We start from the raw sequence: 18,380 nt of genomic DNA on the forward strand, positions 1-18,380 counted from the left end.
AAAAAAATTGCTAAAATGAGAAGTGAACTCTTTTGGTTAGGTAGAGTGGAACTTCATTTCCTCACCAAAACTGCTGGTGAAACGTGGATCTTTTTATGCCACTTTGGAAGTTAAACAATTAGCCTCTCCTTAAAGTCCAAATGTTTCACAAAACTACATGGAATAAACTGCGGGCCAGGAACATCAAAATAATGATGATAGAGAAATCCCGATATCAGCTGCAGTCATGCGTTGAAATAAATCGAGTAATGATACGAAGAGGCCGAAAAAATTAGCCAACCAGTTGCAAACCAAGTTGACCTAGGTTTCCATATTAATAAAAATATCTTCTTCCCAAAAATGTATACCAACGATTACAATACATTTTTACAAACACACCAGAATATTAGTAGTAGAAAAATATTTGTGTGGTAAGTGCATTCACTTGTTATATCACATGGTGGCAAATTATATTAACTGAAACCGAACGGTTCTTGTGATGTATAAAATTAATATAAAAACCAGAAACATTACATGCCGTGGCTTAAGACAGCAGCGAGATTACAATCAGCGAACGTCAGAATAAATCCACAAATGTATTCGCCCACTGGTAGAGGCTTACGTCTACATAAAATTGTAATAAGAATCCAAAGAATAAAATATTTACATAATACTTACGTTTTGCAAATATTTTTCATGGACAAGAGGCGTTCTGTCCAGCAGAGTTAATGCACGTATTTAGACCAGCAGGGGGGGGGGGGGGGGGGCGACGTCATGCTAATAAGTGAGCCTGTTGTGCCAAGCACTTTGCATTTTTGGTCGATTTTGTAATTACTGCAGTAACATGACATACCATTTCGGGACGTAAAGTTACGTTCAGTTTCCTCTTCTTCTTGTGGATGCTTCACTTCCTTTTATAAGGCAGTACAGTTTCAAACAAACACTTGGTTTTGTTATTTAGCAACTGGCTAATTTGGAAAGTCAGAATGCTAGCTTTACATTGTTCTTATACGAACTACTCGATTCTGCATTTACTTTCTTTTTCTAGAGATATTCATCGAGAAGCATGTTCTAGTGTTCTCTCCGTTGTAGCAAATGCAAATTTACTTCAGGTGTAGGTCGAGCGGTTACTACAGCACACGCAAAATATTAGTTCATTTTCCTATAAACCTTTGATACGAAATACATAACTTGGATGCATTCCACATCCGCTTCCACGACAATAGATGTTTACTGTTGTCGCAGAGAGCAGGAAACGATTTATAATGGAAAAGTACTGTAGGGCAGACAATGTTTATGTACCTTTGCACTTTGGTACACAGTTCGGACTAATAAAATCTCTTTCGGATCTGAGGTATGTTGGTACTGCTGTCTTGCTTAACGACCACATAACGGGGCGAGCCCGCTGTGCTCCGACGTATGTAGTTTCAGGGGTGTGGGACTTCTTGAGAGGTGTCTTCTCCAGAGTCTCTCATTCGTGGCTGCGTCCGGCAGCGTCTGTCTTTAGCATGTGGTGCCGTTGTGAGGTACCAATTGTAACCTGAGACGCCACTCTTCCGACGACACCGCACAGTGACTTCTACATCTACATCTACATCCATACTCCGCAAGCCACCTGACGGTGTGTGGCGGAAGGTACCTTGAGTACCTCTATCGGTTCACCTTTCTATTCCAGTCTCGTATTGTTCGTGGAAAGAAGGGTTGTCGGTATGCGTCTGTGTGGGCTCTAATCTCTCTGATTTTATCCTCATGGTATCTTTGCGAGATACACGCAGGAGGGAGCAATATACTGATTCACTCCTCGATGAAGGTATTCTCGACACTTCAACAAAAGCCCGTACCGAGCTACTGAGCGTCTCTCCTGCAGAGTCTTCCACTGGAGTTTATCTATCGTCTCCGTAACGCTTTCGCGATTACTAAATAATCCTGCAACGAAGCGCGCTGCTCTCTGTTGGATCTTCTCTATCTCTTCTATCAACCTTATCTGGTACGGATCCGACACTGCTGAGCAGTATTCAAGCACTGGGCGAACAAGTGTTCTGTAACCTACTTCCTTTGTTTTCGGATTGCATTTCCTTAGGATTCTTCCAATGAATCTCAATCTGGCATCTGCTTTACCGACGATCAACTTTATATGATCATTCCATTTTAAATCACTCCTAATGCGTACTCCCAGATAATTTATGGAATTAACTGCTTCCAGTTGCTGACCTGCTATATTGTAGCTAAATGTTAAGGGATCTTTCTTTCTATGTATTCGCAGCGCATTACACTTGTCTACATTGAGATTGAATTGCCATTCCCTGCACCATGCGTCAATTCGCTGCAGATCCTTCTGCATTTCAGTACAATTTTTCATTATTACAAGCTCTCGATATACCACAGCATCATCCGCAAAAAGCCTCAGTGAACTTCTGATATCATCCACGAGGTCATTTATGTACATTGTGAATAGCAACGGTCCTACGACACTCACCTGCGGCACATTTGAAATCACAACAAATTTATCGAAGAGTCTAATCTGTAGGCTTCAGTGCTAAAATTTACCGAGGAGTCTATTCCGGTTACTGCAATGAAAAAAAGTCATAGAGGTGTCTAGTCTTACTTCTGTAAAGGAACTCTCTGTCGAGTCTGTTGCAGTGGTTTTATATATAAAATTTAGCTGAGGATTGTATTACAGTGAGTCCGATAATTCTAGGCATCTATTGTAATGAGTTTCAGATAAACCGAAGAGTCTAGTATAGTGATTTGGATGAGAAATTTCATCGGGGAATTTATTCTAGAGTTTTCGATGAAAAATTCCCCGAGAAGTGCGGTCTACTGAATTCTGTGGGATTCAGTGCAGTCGGATGTGTGACGACAGTAGCGGTAGCAGCCGACAGCCTTTCATATGTTTGTTTGCGACGCGGTAATGGTTAATGCATGCAGCGGATACATGGGAGCAGGCGGCCCCCTAGGAGGTGCACTCAGTGTAATTCGTGCTCTGAGCGGGCGGCCGGTCGCTGGTGCTCGTTAATGTTGCACAGCGCCACACCGCGGAGAGCACTCGCGACATCACGACTCAGATAAACGGCCGCTTCTCTCACGCTGGGCCTTCCGTGGTCCGTCGCCCGTAGTGGAAGAACTCTCCATATTTCACCTTTCTTGAAAAAAGATGAAAAAATATAAAAATACTGTGCCACGAGCGAGAATGACACGAAAGGTGAACATACGAGGGCAGTCCAGAAAGTAAGTTACGATTGGTCGCGAAATGGAAACGACCTTGAAAAACCGATAAAGCTTTTCTAAGCTGTGTTGGGAAGTATCTCTACTATGACTCTAGGTAGAATTATGCCGCTCTTTTCATTCCTGAGCACTTAGTGAGTTCGTAAAGATCTTATAGAAAATAGTGTCTCCCGCCAAGTACGAGGGCCTGATGAGAATTTTCCCCTGAAGCTATGCAACCAACATTACATAACTATCGTGCGGTTTCTTCTTCAAGACAATTCTCAACCTCATTCTGCAGGGGCAATGAAGATCTTCCTGCATCGTTTCAATTGGAAATGTTTGGTTACCCACAATACAGCCCGTAATTGTCTCCCACTGAGTTTCATCTCTGCTCGAACGAACCGCTTGCTGTGAAGACAACATTTTGGCACAGACAACGAGCTTTAGGCCACCGTAGAGAATTGGCGGAAAGCACCAGCGGCTGCCTTCTATCTACATCTACATCTACATCCATACTCCGCAAGCCACCTGACGGTGTGTGGGTGAGGGTACTGGAAAGTTGGTGCAACGCTACGACGAATGTCTGAGTCAGAACGGCGACTACGTAGAGAAATAACTGAAAGGTGTAGCTAACTGTTACAAATGAAACATTTCTGATTTTCACTGTGATTTTCATTTCGCGATCAATCGTAACTTACTTTCTGTACAGCCCTCGTACAAAGCTCGGAAAACATTACGTAGCTGCACTCATATCTGCAGCGTGTAACAAAACGATGCCGACAAACTCTAGTGATCTCAGTTATCGGTGAAACAACCGGTTTTAGGTATATTAATTTTTTTCCACGCGCATTTAACATCAAAATAACCGCTCAAAATACCCGCTTTCTGAAGTACCCAATTTTCGGTTTTTTATCCCTGTTGCTGCTATCGCCAGCGGAGAAGCTGGAGCTAGCAGCGTTGTAGACAGGCCTTGTCTCCTGCGAGCGACATAACGGTTTCGGAGACGTGTTTCCCACTGCAGCATATTTTTCTCCCATGTACCGAAAAAAATTGTCGGAGACCTCCTCTGTAGATGGAAACCCGTGACCAACACCCGTGATCCACTAAGGCAACATAGCATTACATTCGTAGGACACAAGGCCTTTCTATGTTGTAGCTAGGCCTGCCTGGTTGGCCGTGCGGTCTAACGCACGGCTTTCCGGGCGGGAAGGAGCGCCTGGTACCCGACTCGAATCCGCCCGGCGGATTTGTGTCGAGGTCCGGTGAGCTGGCCAGTCTGAGGATGGTTTGTAGGCGGTTTTCCATCTGCCTCGGTGAATGCGAGCTGGTTCCCCTTATTCCTCCTCAGCTACACTATGTCGGCGATCCAAGTTCCCCATGTACGCGTACACCACCATTACTCTACCACGCAAACATAGGGGTTACACTCGTCTGATATGAGACGTTCCCTGGGGGGGGGAGGGGGGGGAGGGGGGGACCATCGGGGGTCGAACCGCACAATAACCGTGGGTTGGGTGTCGGGTGGCGAAGCGAAGAGGTGAAGTGGACTGCGGTAGTCGTCGTGGGGTTGTAGACAGCTGCGGCTGCGGCGAGGACGGAGTCTCTCCGTCGTTTCTAGGTCCCCGATTAACATACAATGCCATACAGTACAATGTGGTAGCTAGATCCATCTTCTCCACTAGCGATCGTTGGAATCTGTCACGAGCTCTGAAAAACAACATTGCGAGACGTTCCACCTGCCGTCTGCCACCTTACAAAGTCACGTTTGCTCCAGAAGGCGGGGACCACCAGCAGGTGTTCGCACATATAACTTCGACGCTCAGTAGCGTTGTCCTTACAAAGTCACGTTTGCTCCAGAAGGCGGGGACCACCAGCAGGTGTTCGCACATATAACTTCGACGCTCAGTAGCGTTGTCGGATCACGTTTCCAGGCACAGATTCTTATCCTCGATTTGTTCCTCAAGACACCCTCGAAGTTTGTTGTAACGTTCCTGGGGCACTTATAACTCCCTAAATGTTTATCTCTAAAGACCGAGCGAGGGGGCGCAGTGGTTAGCACAATGGATGACGGTTAAAACCCGCGTCTGTCCATCCTCGTTTAGGTTTTCCGTGATTTCCCTAAATCGATTCAGGCAAATGCCAGGATGGTTCCTTTGAAAGGGCACGGCCGATTTCCTTCCCCATCCTTCCCTAATCCGAGCTCCTGCTCCGTCTATAATGACCTCGTTGTCGATGGTACGTTAAACACTAATCTCCAACTCCTCTTATACTTACAAAAACTTTGCTTTTGTTACCAGGACACTAAAATTTGGTAATTTTCTATTTTTGATATTTCTCCAGTGTATTTCTGATGCTATAATGATGCAATGTAACCTTATATTACTAGTGGTCTAGTGATAGTAGTTTGCTCGGACGACGTAGATCTTGTGCATGATGTCTCGTAGAGTGCATTCATCCAAGATACGATGGCTCCACTGCAGGACTTATGGTCTGGAGTGCCAAAAGATACGACTCTCGTTCACCTTTAGTGGTTCTGGATGGGACACTAACCAGATCTCCGGACGTATTTCCAATCGAGCACATTTGGTATATAATGGGACGAGAAGTGACCCGTACGACTTGTCAACCAGCAACTCTTCCAGAACTATATGAACGAGTCGAGCAGGCGTGGCATAACATACCCCAGGACAGTATTCGCCATCTGTACGATCTACTGTATGCCAGTCACCACCTGCGTTGCACTGGAGACTACACCACGTACTAAACTTGGTGTTTCAGCATGGATCGATACCTGGTACCTCAGAATTGATCCGTAAATGTAACCATCTCATACATTGCATACGCACTGTTGCAACAGTAAATTTGAGTGAACTGGAAACCTCAATGGGTGTGCTAATTTTTTTTATGGCAACTTCAAACTTCACTGTTTTTGGTTCTTGATTATGTTATCGTTTGTCTGCAGATAACCGAACACAGGAAATCCCCGATACCTTCCGATAAACTCGATTACTGTTTATAGAAACAAACTTATTCTCACAACCCACTGACCTTTCTTTTTCGTAAACTAAGTATTTATGACTCGTCTTTGTATCGCCTTTCTTGTTATTTGCCCGCGAGGTAATTGATCCCTAATGAATTCGCCCACTGTTATGCATTAAACCTGTTAAGTTCAAAGTACTGCATGTCCCGACAAGAACAAAACAGTTCTATCACAGCCATAACACTGACGCTGTTGTTAAACCAAACTCTCTGTTAATCAATTCTCCGAGAGGTGCGAGCCTCATAACTTGGGACGAGAGCCCTCGTGGAGCTCGGGCGATATTGAGAGCAGCAAGCTCAAGTTTTAAGTGGGTGTGCTAAGCACCCTGCGGTGGCTCAAATCCCTCACCCCCCTCGCGAAATACAGGTGTCGGCTTTCATACCATTCTCCACAAACGTAGTTCTGTAATATTAAAAAGAAAACGAACATTCCGTTGGTCTGCAGAGGTGAATGACGTACATATTTTCTTCGGGGTGCTTGTGTATACTGTAATGTGCTTAGTGTCATAAGTATATAAGTTCCTCATCTGTGAATAAGCACTTTATATTTATGAACAAAACTTTTCTAATGTATTAAATACAACGATCTTCAGTTAATTGTAAATATTGGTCTTCAATTCTTGATAACTTAACTTAGAACGTCACAATATTAATAAATTATTCTGTTTGAAAATAATTTACTGACGTGCTCATTTTGTTCCTAGACATAAGTTACATACGAAGTGTATCGTATTATACTAAGAGAGGTTGCAATAACCTCTTTTGTACATTGTATGTGTGTAACAAATGAGAATTCGCTGTCTATTGTCCACGATAACACAATACACCATTAAATTACATGCTTCTCATACAACCTTCCTTGCTTTATTTTCTCCCGTTTCTTTTATTTCTACCGCTCCTTTCATCCTGTGTTATCTATAAGAAGTTTTAAAGGAAAGGAAATAAATGCAGATTCCAGATGGTATATCGCCAGGCACACCACTTTTACGTTAGATAATCTCACAGAAATAACGAGTTCAAAGCTATATCGCTTACTTTTTTGCGAAGTAGAAGCCCATTAAATTGTTTGAACTGCAGATTGGATTCGGAGCCCCAGCTGTAAACTGTAGGCTTTATATATTTGTCCTGTTAAATATAACTTCACTGTTTTGGGCTCATGATTATGTTATCGTTTGTCTGAAGATAAGCGAACACAGGAAATCCCCCATATGTTCCGATAAAATTACACCCGTAGGTTATCATCCGAAAATACTCCAAAATTACGAGGAGAAATTAAATTCGGAAATGTGAAACTATAGCACTACCAATGTGGAGCTTAAAGTATTGATTGGGCATTGATTTAGCCATGTGGTTATCTCCCAGGCATACATTCATAATTCTGTCTCTCTCTCTCTCTCTCTCTCTCTCTCTCTCTCTCTCTCTCATACACACACACACACACACACACACACACACACACACACACACACACACACACACACACGAGCGAGCGCGCGAGTTTACACATACGCGCGTGCGTGCACAATGGAGTGACTGTGCCTCATGTTGAAAGATATACAACATATATACCTCCTCGTAAATTTCCTCGTGCCGTCCCTCTACACTTTATCTGTCTCTCTGTTTGTCACTTTCCTACACTGTTCATCCTCTTTCTAACTTGACGTCATTGGATTACATTTTCTGAAGCTAGAAATTAAGAGGCAGCCCTAAACCACTTCGTGATGGAGATTTTTAACTCTCTTTTGAACATTCCTCGGAACAAATCCCGTTCCATTAGCATTTACGTCCAACATTAGTCGGAGCTGGGGCTTCAAGACTCTATACCGCTTTTTAGCCATTACTCGAGTTTCACTCGGTAAAATGTTTTCCGGGCTACTAGTTTAATCCCGTGTACATTAGAAAAATTAAAATTCATGGCTCCCCTGCAGGTCGTAAGTTTCGTCTTCATTTCAAGAAGTTAGTTGCGAGTGTGGGACTGCCGCTACTAGAGATGTCTTAGTACTGCTGCTTCTATCACTTTTCCCGAGCCACAAAAATATCTGTTATTGATATCCATAAAGTTTGGTGTGTCCGTTGCTTCGAGACTAACCAAAGTGTAGAACAGATGAACGAGCGTAAATGAAATGAGCTGGTCGTATGGCGTTTTTGTCCGGGAGACCTGTCTGAAGTTTCCAGAAGTGCTAGTTTTGCGAGGTTCGCAGAAGAGCTTCTGTGTAGTTTGGAAGGCAGGAGACGAGATACCGGCGGAATTATAGCTGTGAGGATGGGTCGCGAGTCGTCCTTGGGTAGCTCAGCTGGTAGAGCACTTGACCGCGAAAGGCAAAGGTCCCGAGCTCGAGTCTCGCTCCGACACACAGTTTTAATCTGCCAGGAAGTTTCTGTCTGAAGTTGTTCGTTCGTTTGACGCAAGTTTTTCTATAAGATGCTACTGCTGCGACTTGCATGTCGTTTCGATGAAGGTGAGGCTTAATATCGAGCGATTTCAAAAGGAGCGCGAATCAAGGTGCATCGGAGTGAGGTGAAGGGGATACCGTCAGTTACTTTGGCGCAAAGTAGGATTTAGTCATAATGGAGCGCTGGACCACACAGCTTCGTGCATACGCCGTCAAAACATTTTATAAAAGCAATAGTTCGTACCAGCTAGCATATCGTGCATTCCGCAACCAGTTCCGCTTTACTCGGAATCTGTTGGTGCCATCTGCCTGTGTGATTAGAAAGTGGGTTGAGAACTTGGAGAGAACGGTGCCAACGACAAAAAAGGAAACTTGGAGACCACACCTGAAAACATCGAACATGTAAGAGCTGCCATTGTGATAAGCCCTCGTCGCTCAGCTTGCCGGCAAAGCGCTACACTTGGGACTTCTAACATAACGGTAAGAAGAATTTTACACTAAGATTTGCAATTTCACCCCTATAAAAGGGTTCAGGCCCTTAAGGAAACAGACTACCTGAGCCGCTTAGAATTTTTGGACGTGATTAATCAAGACGAGGACATTTTAAACCGTTTGTGGATTAGTGATGAAGCTCACTTCCATCTTTCCAGTTAATTAAACAAGCAGAACTTTCGACTTTAGACTAACGTTAACCCTAGAGAGCTCATCAGCAACCACTGTACTCCGCAAAAGTTACTGTGGGGTGCGCCATATCTTCATTAGGGATCATACAGCCATACTTTTCGAAGAATGCCTTGGCAGTGCTGTACCACTGGCTTCGCAGAGATGCGCAGACACGTAGGAAAACTTTTTTAACTCCATAGCTTGCACACTACGAAATGAGCGATGAGACGTTTGTTCCGCAGGACGGAGAAACTGCCCACATTGCTCGAGTAAGTGTTAATTGCGACCGCTGGGAAGAGAGCTTCTGGCAACAGTGAACATGTTGATGATAATGATGATGATGTTTGGTTTGCGCCCTCTCAACTGTGCGGCCAGCATGATTTAAATTGAACAAGTCGATATCGATACAAATATCTTGATTTTTCAAAGTGGTCTTCAGTACTGAAATAACACTAATTGGTTTTACTTCTTAATAACTCCTGAATTTCTTGTGGTGCGATCTAAATTTACACAGAACATTAGATATAAGAAAAATTCTTTGTTTCTCAAGACTGGTCTAAAGTTATCCTGAGTGCCGGTGTAGCTTTGCACCAGCATTGAAACTGAAATTTTACTCTAATAGAGCATAGTAGGTATACATTTTTACTTTACTAAGCACTCAGTAACTATAAATGGAGAGTGTTACAATGTCTGTTGTATCGTGTAATTTATTTTGTGTCCAGTATTTTAAAAAAATGCTAAAAGGTAGTAGTAAGTTACCGCGATTGGCTGTATGTTTTATTTGAACGTAGAGTTTATGATAACGTCGATATTGGTTGTCAACAGTGAAGATAAGAACAAGAACTCAACTAACTACCAGCACATTTTGATGTACTGCTCTGATCTCCCATTTTTCTGTTTGTTACATAAAATTTAGAACATTTATGTTGTCTGAATCAGATGGCAGTAACACATGCGGCAGCATGGGTGGCCTCCACCTGGTGAACAATAACGGTCATCCCGATGCTTGGCGGCTGCGCCGAATGTTCCAGTTTTACAAACACACAAATAAAACTGACAATAATCTTGCCAAATATCTAAAACTATGCTCGCAGAATACATAAACATACACTGATGAACCAAATCATCATTACCTCTGCCCACCGCGAGGTTAAATTCCTCCACCTGGTGCAGTTGTGGGCATGTGACGCCGTAAGGAAAGAATGCAAGCGGAAGAGAAACGAAAGGCAAAGACACGGATCACAGATGCGGAAATACACTGATACATGCGGTTTTGATAAAGGATACATGGTTATGGCCCCAAGGCTGGAAACGAGAACCTCTAAGACGGCGAAGCTGGCGCTCTACTGTAACGAGCATCTATGGAAAGCAGTTTAAAGTCGGTGACCTAACGACTGGACCGTATGGTACTCGACGATTGCGTCTCATCACAAACCGCAAAGAACGGAGGTTTCCCCGCCGTATAATCCAGAATAGGCAACGGTTTGTGATTGATCTGACGCCAGAGTATAATGCTGGCGCAGGCAAAATTGTTTCAGAGCTCACCGTTCAAAGGTCATTGTTGAATATTGAGCTCCACATCACATGACCCTTACGTGTTTCTGTGTTGACCCCAAGACATCGTCAATTATGATTGCAGTGGTCACAGCATCACTGAGTTTTCATTCTGGATCAATAGAAACGTGTCGCCTGTCGAATGAATCACATTTCTCGTTGCACCAAGTCGACGGTTGGGTTCTTACACGCCATAACCAGGCGAATGGCTCCATGAAATGTTCACCGCTCCACAGAGGTATCTGTAGCGGTAATAAAAGCCATCGCGACAGCAGTGAACTACGTGAATATTACTGTGGACCACCTGCATCCCTGCATACGAATACTTGGTCTCCCCCAGAGATGATGACATCGTCCAGGAGGAAAAGCGTGCGTACTGTAGTGCCAACTTCTGACACGGAATGTAACAGCAACACCAAATGCACCAGGAACGGGTAGTAGGCAGTGTATTAAGACTCGTCTGAATTTTCCAAGTGATTTTCTCTTTCCAACTATAGTGCCATGTTCCCCTCGGTGTGCATCACCGAGTCCCGCAATGCTCAGGACGCCACCTCAGCGACCAGTCAAGCGCTCTGCTACTGTGTCAGCCGTGTTGGTATGGCGATGTCAGGGCTGCACCAGCAGCTGACTCAGCACTCCTGTGCTGACTCAGCAGCTGACTCAGCACTCCTGTGCTGCCTCAGCACTGCCTGCTTACAACTGTGAGGTGGCCCACGTTGTGCGTGGGTTGTGCTGTGGCGACAACAAGCGGCTGTGATCCAGCAGCTGAATCTGCGGCCCTCGCCCGGGATGTCTCTGGTGTGTGTGGGAGCGGAGATGATTGCCCGTGGTAGCGAGTCGCTGGTTACAGACCCCGAGTTGGACTCAGGGGGTCGAACCAGCGACCCGCCATGGACCGTAATGCTGGCACCCCATCTTCTGCCGCGTGTAGCTGGTGGTGTGACATGCCCCGCCATCCAGGAGAGCTGTCACACTTCAATACCTTGTTAGAAAACCGGAACCTATTTATACACAGCTGTGCACCTCTGTTTTGCAAACGCATCGCTCTGAATCATGTACTCGCAACACCTAGGTTGTGCCAGTGGGCCCCTTCTGCCTGTAACTTGCGCCGTGCAAACCACTGCGTTAACTCATTTCAGCTGTTTGACGGCCCTGTGACCTCCATTCTACTTCGCAACTGCTGATCAGCATAACTTACTGTCAACAGGCCGGCCCATGGCTGTAACTTGTGCGCTCAGAAATTTTGCACCAAATCTAACTTTCCTATCTTAAACTCTAGTGCCACTATAGAATTGAAAAGTCAGAATCATGCTACAGTGGTTTAAGCGGCATTATAGTAAACTCACATTGATGTCTTGGCCAGAACATTTTCCTGATCCGTACCCACTGGAACACGTATCGCCGCCAGCTGCGTACCCCTAAACCACCATCCTGTAATTTGAGGGAATTTGCATGGAGGCTTAATTAAAATGCAATAATTTCAGTAGCTGTGTGTCCAGTTACGAAGTCTCGTAACCGGTGGGCCCTGACTCGTATTAGTACGCAATCTGACTGCATAAAATAACAATGAAGAATGACAAGAAATTTACGTTAACACAATTGATTAATTAAGTCCCCTGAAACTATAAAAGCTACGAAACAACAAATTACAAGTGTAAGTGTTCTGTGTGTGGTAGTGTGACTCAACGTTCATGTATCTGGCACGGTTCTTCCTCAATACGACAAGATATTTTAAACACAATTTACAATGAACTAAATGAAAAGCCAGAAATACTATAATTACACATAGAAACCAGAATTACAAGTCTAATACATGAACACAAGCCAGATGCTTTGTTGATTGAACCTGTGGCCAAGAGAGTATTGTTATTAAAGAAATGTGAAAAATCTTTTCTTTTTTTTACCTCAATATATATTGAAGAAAAGTACACTGTGATCATTGCAACATCTTCCATCTATACATTACACTAACCGAACAGCATCTACATTTTCGCCTAACAGAACAACAACTGCACACGACATCCTCTGAACTAGTACTGCCCTCGACATCCTCTCAACAAGTACTGCCCACGGCAACCTCTGAACTACTACTGCCATTGGAGGCGGCGGAATAATAATCTTTGACGCAATCTCTGGCGCTGTGACTGAGTGTAGCCACCTTTCAAATTGCTTGGCCTGTACGTAGACGGAACCGTGCGACTGCTACGGTCGCAGGTTCGAATCCTGCCTCGGGCATGAATGTGTGTGATGTCCTTAGGTTAGTTAGGTTTAATTAGTTCTAAGTTCTAGGGGACTGACAACCACAGCAGTTGAGTCCTACAGTGCTCAGAGCCATTTTTTTGTACGTAGACATCTGGTGTCACTTCTGGAGTCCTGTCAAGGAGTTGCAGAATCCATGCCAAGCAGAATCTCTGTTGTACTGTGTTTGAAATGTGGAACAACACGCTATTAAGCAGGTAGTCATAATGTTTTGACTCACCAGTGAGCGACCTGGAAACTGGGCGGTAGAAGACATGGTGTAACTGTCTTGATACTTGGTAATGTAAGGACGTCCGCGAGAGGGTTGGCATCACGCACTGTGTGTGTGTGTGCGCGCTCCAGCCAATGCCGACCACTCCACTCCAGAGCACGCGTGCCGCACGTCCGGGCCGTGACCTGGCGGTGTTCCGGCGCGCATCGATCGCATTCCCACGCCAGCTCGGCCGCAGTCGCTCACGGTTCGCCGACGTCTTCCGCCGCCGCCAGCAACTATGTGCGCCCCACCGGAGCCCCGGTCGGACGGCGTCCAGCGGGCGCGTGCGGAATGTAAAGCTCCGCGCCGCCGGCACGCATGCTCCATCCGCGGGATGCGAAAGGAAAGCGAGGAGCCCCACGCAGTGTGTCTTTAGAGCGCGAATCTGCACGCAGGGAAGGCTCGCATACCGCCGTCGGGGCCTTCACCAGCACCGCGGCGAGTCTCTGTTTGCTTTTGTGCCGCTCCACGTAGCAGCTCGGAACAGAGACGATGGCAGCGGATTTTGCTCGTCCTACTGTGGAATCCAGCCAGTAGGTCGCATTTCGTAATACACTCCTGGAAATGGAAAAAAGAACACATTGACACCGGTGTGTCAGACCCACCACACTTGCTCCGGACACTGCGAGAGGGCTGTACAAGCAATGATCACACGCACGGCACAGCGGACACACCAGGAACCGCGGTGTTGGTCGTCGAATGGCTCTAGCTGCGCAGCATTTGTGCACCGCCGCCGTCAGTGTCAGCCAGTTTGCCGTGGCATACGGAGCTCCATCGCAGTCTTTAACACTGGTAGCATGCCGCGACAGCGTGGACGTAAACCGTATGTGCAGCTGACGGACTTTGAGCGAGGGCGTATAGTGGGCATGCGGGAGGCCGGGTGGACGTACCGCCGAATTGCTCAACACGTGGGGCGTGAGGTCTCCACAGTACATCGATGTTGTCGCCAGTGGTCGGCGGAAGGTACACGTGCCCGTCGACCTGGGACCGGACCGCAGCGACGCACGGATGCACGCCAAGACCGTAGGATCCTACGCAGTGCTGTTGGGGTCCGCACCGCCACTTCCCAGCAAATTAGGGACACTGTTGCTCCTGGGGTATCGGCGAGGACCATTCGCAACCGTCTCCATGAAGCTGGGCTACGGTCCCGCACACCGATAGGCCATCTTCCGCTCACGCCCCAACATCGTGCAGCCCGCCTCCAGTGGTGTCGCGACAGGCGTGAATGGAGGGACGAATGGAGACGTGTCGTCTTCAGCGATGAGAGTCGCTTCTGCCTTGGTGCAAATGATGGTCGTATGCGTGTTTGGCGCGGTGCAGGTGAGCGCCACAATCAGGACTGCATACGACCGAGGCACACAGGGCCAACACCCGGCATCATGGTGTGGGGAGCGATCTCCTACACTGGCCGTACACCTCTGGTGATCGTCGAGGAGACACTGAATAGTGCACGGTACATCCAAACCGTCATCGAACCCATCGTTCTACCATTCCTAGACCGGCAAGGGAACTTGCTGTTCCAACAGGACAATGCACGTCCGCATGTATCCGGTGCCACCCAACGTGCTCTAGAGGGTGTAAGTCAACTACCCTGGCCAGCAAGATCTCCGCATCTGTCCCCCATTGAGCATGTTTGGGACTGGATGAAGCGTCGTTTCACGCGGTCTGCACGTCCAGCACGAACGCTGGTCCAACTGAGGCGCCAGGTGGAAATGGCATGGCAAGCCGTTCCACAGGACTACATCCAGCATCTCTACGATCGTCTCCATGGGAGAATAGCAGCCTACATTGCTGCGAAAGGTGGATATACACTGTACTAGTGCCGACATTGTGCATGCTCTGTTGCCTGTGTCTATGTGCCTGTGGTTCTGTCAGTGTGATCATGTGATGTATCTGACCCCAGGAATGTGTCAATAAAGTTTCCCCTTCCTGGGACAATGAATTCACGGTGTTCTTATTTCAATTTCCAGGAGTGTATGTAAATGGCAAGGGAAGGTCGGGTACTATCTGACCGCAGATTGCATCGGACGAGAGCTGTTTCGAAACTCTACTAATACTGACAGCACCCTCCGCGCTAGTACAGTGGGAAATGTGGATGACAGGTCCACTCAAGCGATTCTGAATCAAAACAGCAGTGCATTTCGGAGCGCCGGCCGGAGTGGCCGTGAGCTTCTAGGCGCTACAGTCTGGAACCGCGAGACCGCTACGATCGCAGGTTCGAATCTTGCCTCGGGCATGGATGTGTGTGATGTCCTTACGTTAGTTAGGTTTAAGTAGTTCTAAGTTCTAGGGACTGATGACCTCAGAAGTTTAGTTCCATAGTGCTCAGAGTCATTTGAACCATTTCGGAGCGACAATAAACTATATGCTCTTACTCAATTATCCGGTGCACGAATTTAACTCACTGACAGAAGCCGACCTTGGAGAAGATCACTTTCAATTCCGTAGAAATGTTTGAACACGTGAGGCAATACTGACCCTACGACTTACCTTAGAAAATAGATTAAAGAAAGACAAACCTACTTTTCTAGCATTTGTAGACTTAGAGAAAGCTATTGTCAATGTTGACTGGAATACTCTCTTTCAAATTCTGAAGGTGGCAGGGGTTAAATACAGGGAGCGAAAGGCCATTTACAAACTGTATGGAAACCAGATTGCACTTATAAGAGTCGCGGGGCATGAAAGGGAAGCAGTGGTTGGGAAGGGAGTGAGACAGGGTTGTAGCCTCTCCCCGATGTTATTCAATCTGTATATTGAGCAAGCAGTAAAGGAAACGAAAGAAAAATTCGGAGTAGGAATTAAAATCAGTGTAGAAGAAACTTTGAGGTTCGCCGATGACATTGTAATTCTGTCAGAGACTGCAAATGACCTGGAAGAGCAGCTGAGCGGAATGGACAGTGTCTTGAAAGGAGGATATAAGCTTAACACCAAAAAAGCAAAACGAGGATAATGGAAAGTAGTCTCATTAAATCGGGTGATGATGAGGATATTGGATTAGGAAATGAGACACTTAAAGTAGTAAATGAGTTTTGCTATTTGGGGAATAAAATAACTGGTGATGGTCAAAGTAGAGAGGATATAAAATGTAGACTGGCAATGGCAAGGAAAGGGTTTCTGAAGAAGATAAAATTTCTTAACATCGAGTATAGGTTTAAGTGTCAGGAAATCGTTTCTCAAAGTATTTGTATGGAGTGTGGCCATGTACGGAAGTGAAACATGGTCAATAAATAGTTTGGACAAGGAGAGAATAGAAGCTTTCATAAGAATGCTAAAGGTTAGATGGGTATTTCACATAACTAATGAGGTGGTACTGAATAGAATTAGGGAGAAGAGAAATTTGTGCCACACCTTCACTAGAAGAAGGGATCGGTTGGTAGGACATGTTCTGAGGCATCAAGGGATCACCAATTTAGTATTGGAAGGCAGCGTGTAGGGTAAATATCGTAGAGGGAGACCAAGAGACATTAAGCAGATTCAGAAGGATGTAGGTTGCAGTAGGTACTGAGAGATGAAGAAGCTTGCACAGGATAGAGTAGTATGGAGAGCTGCAACAAACCAGTCTCTGGAGTGAAGACCACCACAACAACAACAACAACAGTGCTTGACACAAAAGACAAAAACAGCAACGCACCACGAAGGAAGTTCCCGAGTGGAACGTAAATCTGAAGAAGGAATGTACGTGAACAAACAAACAAACGATTACAAATTTGGAAAAATTGGGTGATTTATTCAAGAGAAAAAGCTTCACAAACGCGTTGGTCCAATCTGGCCTTAATGCAAGTCATGGCACTGATTGATGCAGCTGTTGGATGTCCTCACAAGGGTTACCATGTCAATTGGTACTTTAAATCGTCGAAACCCAGAGCTAGCTGTAGAGCCCTGCTCATAATGCTCCAAACGTTCTCAACTGACGAGAGATCCGGCAACTTTATCTGCCGAGGTATGGTTTGGCAGGTACGAAGACAAACGGTAGAAACTCTCGCGAGGTGCGGGCGGGAATTATCTTGCTGAAATGTAAGCCGAGGATGGCTTGCCACGAAGGTCAACAAAACGAGGTGTAGAACATTGTCGACGTACCGCTGTGACAAGCGAAGAGGTTCTGCTATGAAATGAAGTAGCACAACAGACCGTAATTCCTCGTTGTTGAGCCGTATGGTGAGCAACATTCAGATCGATTTCCCACAGCCCTCTGTGGTGTCTCAGACACGTCTTTTGAGTTAGCCCCTCTTTTAACCATAAAACTTCGATGAGTCTGCCAACGAAAACAAGCGCAGATCACGCTAGACTACAAGAAAGATAATGGAAGTAATCCATCTAATTTGACATCAATCTGTTGTATATCCTTAAAACATATTCAAAAGTCAAACAGTATGAGATATCGTAAACCGGGTATATTTTTACCGATTTTCAGATTCAGATATGATTGTCATGACTGCTTTTTAACTTCTGTCATATTTATGTTAGTGAATATAGTGGCATGGGCGAAAGGATTACATACTAAATGGCAGAATAGATTTTCTACAGTGCAGCGGAAGTAGTGGAAAAAATTGTAGCTGGTCAAAGTTAGCATCTATTTGGAGATACATTGACCGACCTATGCTTACGCCACAATTGTCAACTAACATTCCATTTGTGGTCAATATTTCAAATACACAAAGGAACTCTGAGCGCCCACAAATAAATACTTCGATCTAAAATTTTCTTAAGTGCTTCATTACGCCTCATAAATGAAAAACACTAGTATGGCGCATAAATCAAACAGTGTGATCCATAATCAATATTATAGGGTGCCGTACCACAAACTTAGCTCGAAGTTTAGTTGAGCATAATACCTTTAATTTCATCCATCTTATACCTAAATCCTCGTTTCAAGACATCTGCTTCAGTTAGAAGTAACGTTACCTGTGCTTCATTTATTAAGTCAATGTCGGGCACTTGTGGCCAAACAAACTTCATTCCTTGTTTCCATAGGTATTTGACTTATGTTGGATCTAAATGACTGCCTGAAGCACAACAGCTAGCCATTTGAGCAA

The sequence above is a fragment of the Schistocerca gregaria genome, chromosome 1 (genome assembly GCF_023897955.1).
Source record: "Schistocerca gregaria isolate iqSchGreg1 chromosome 1, iqSchGreg1.2, whole genome shotgun sequence".
Taxonomy (NCBI): Eukaryota; Metazoa; Arthropoda; class Insecta; order Orthoptera; family Acrididae; genus Schistocerca; species Schistocerca gregaria.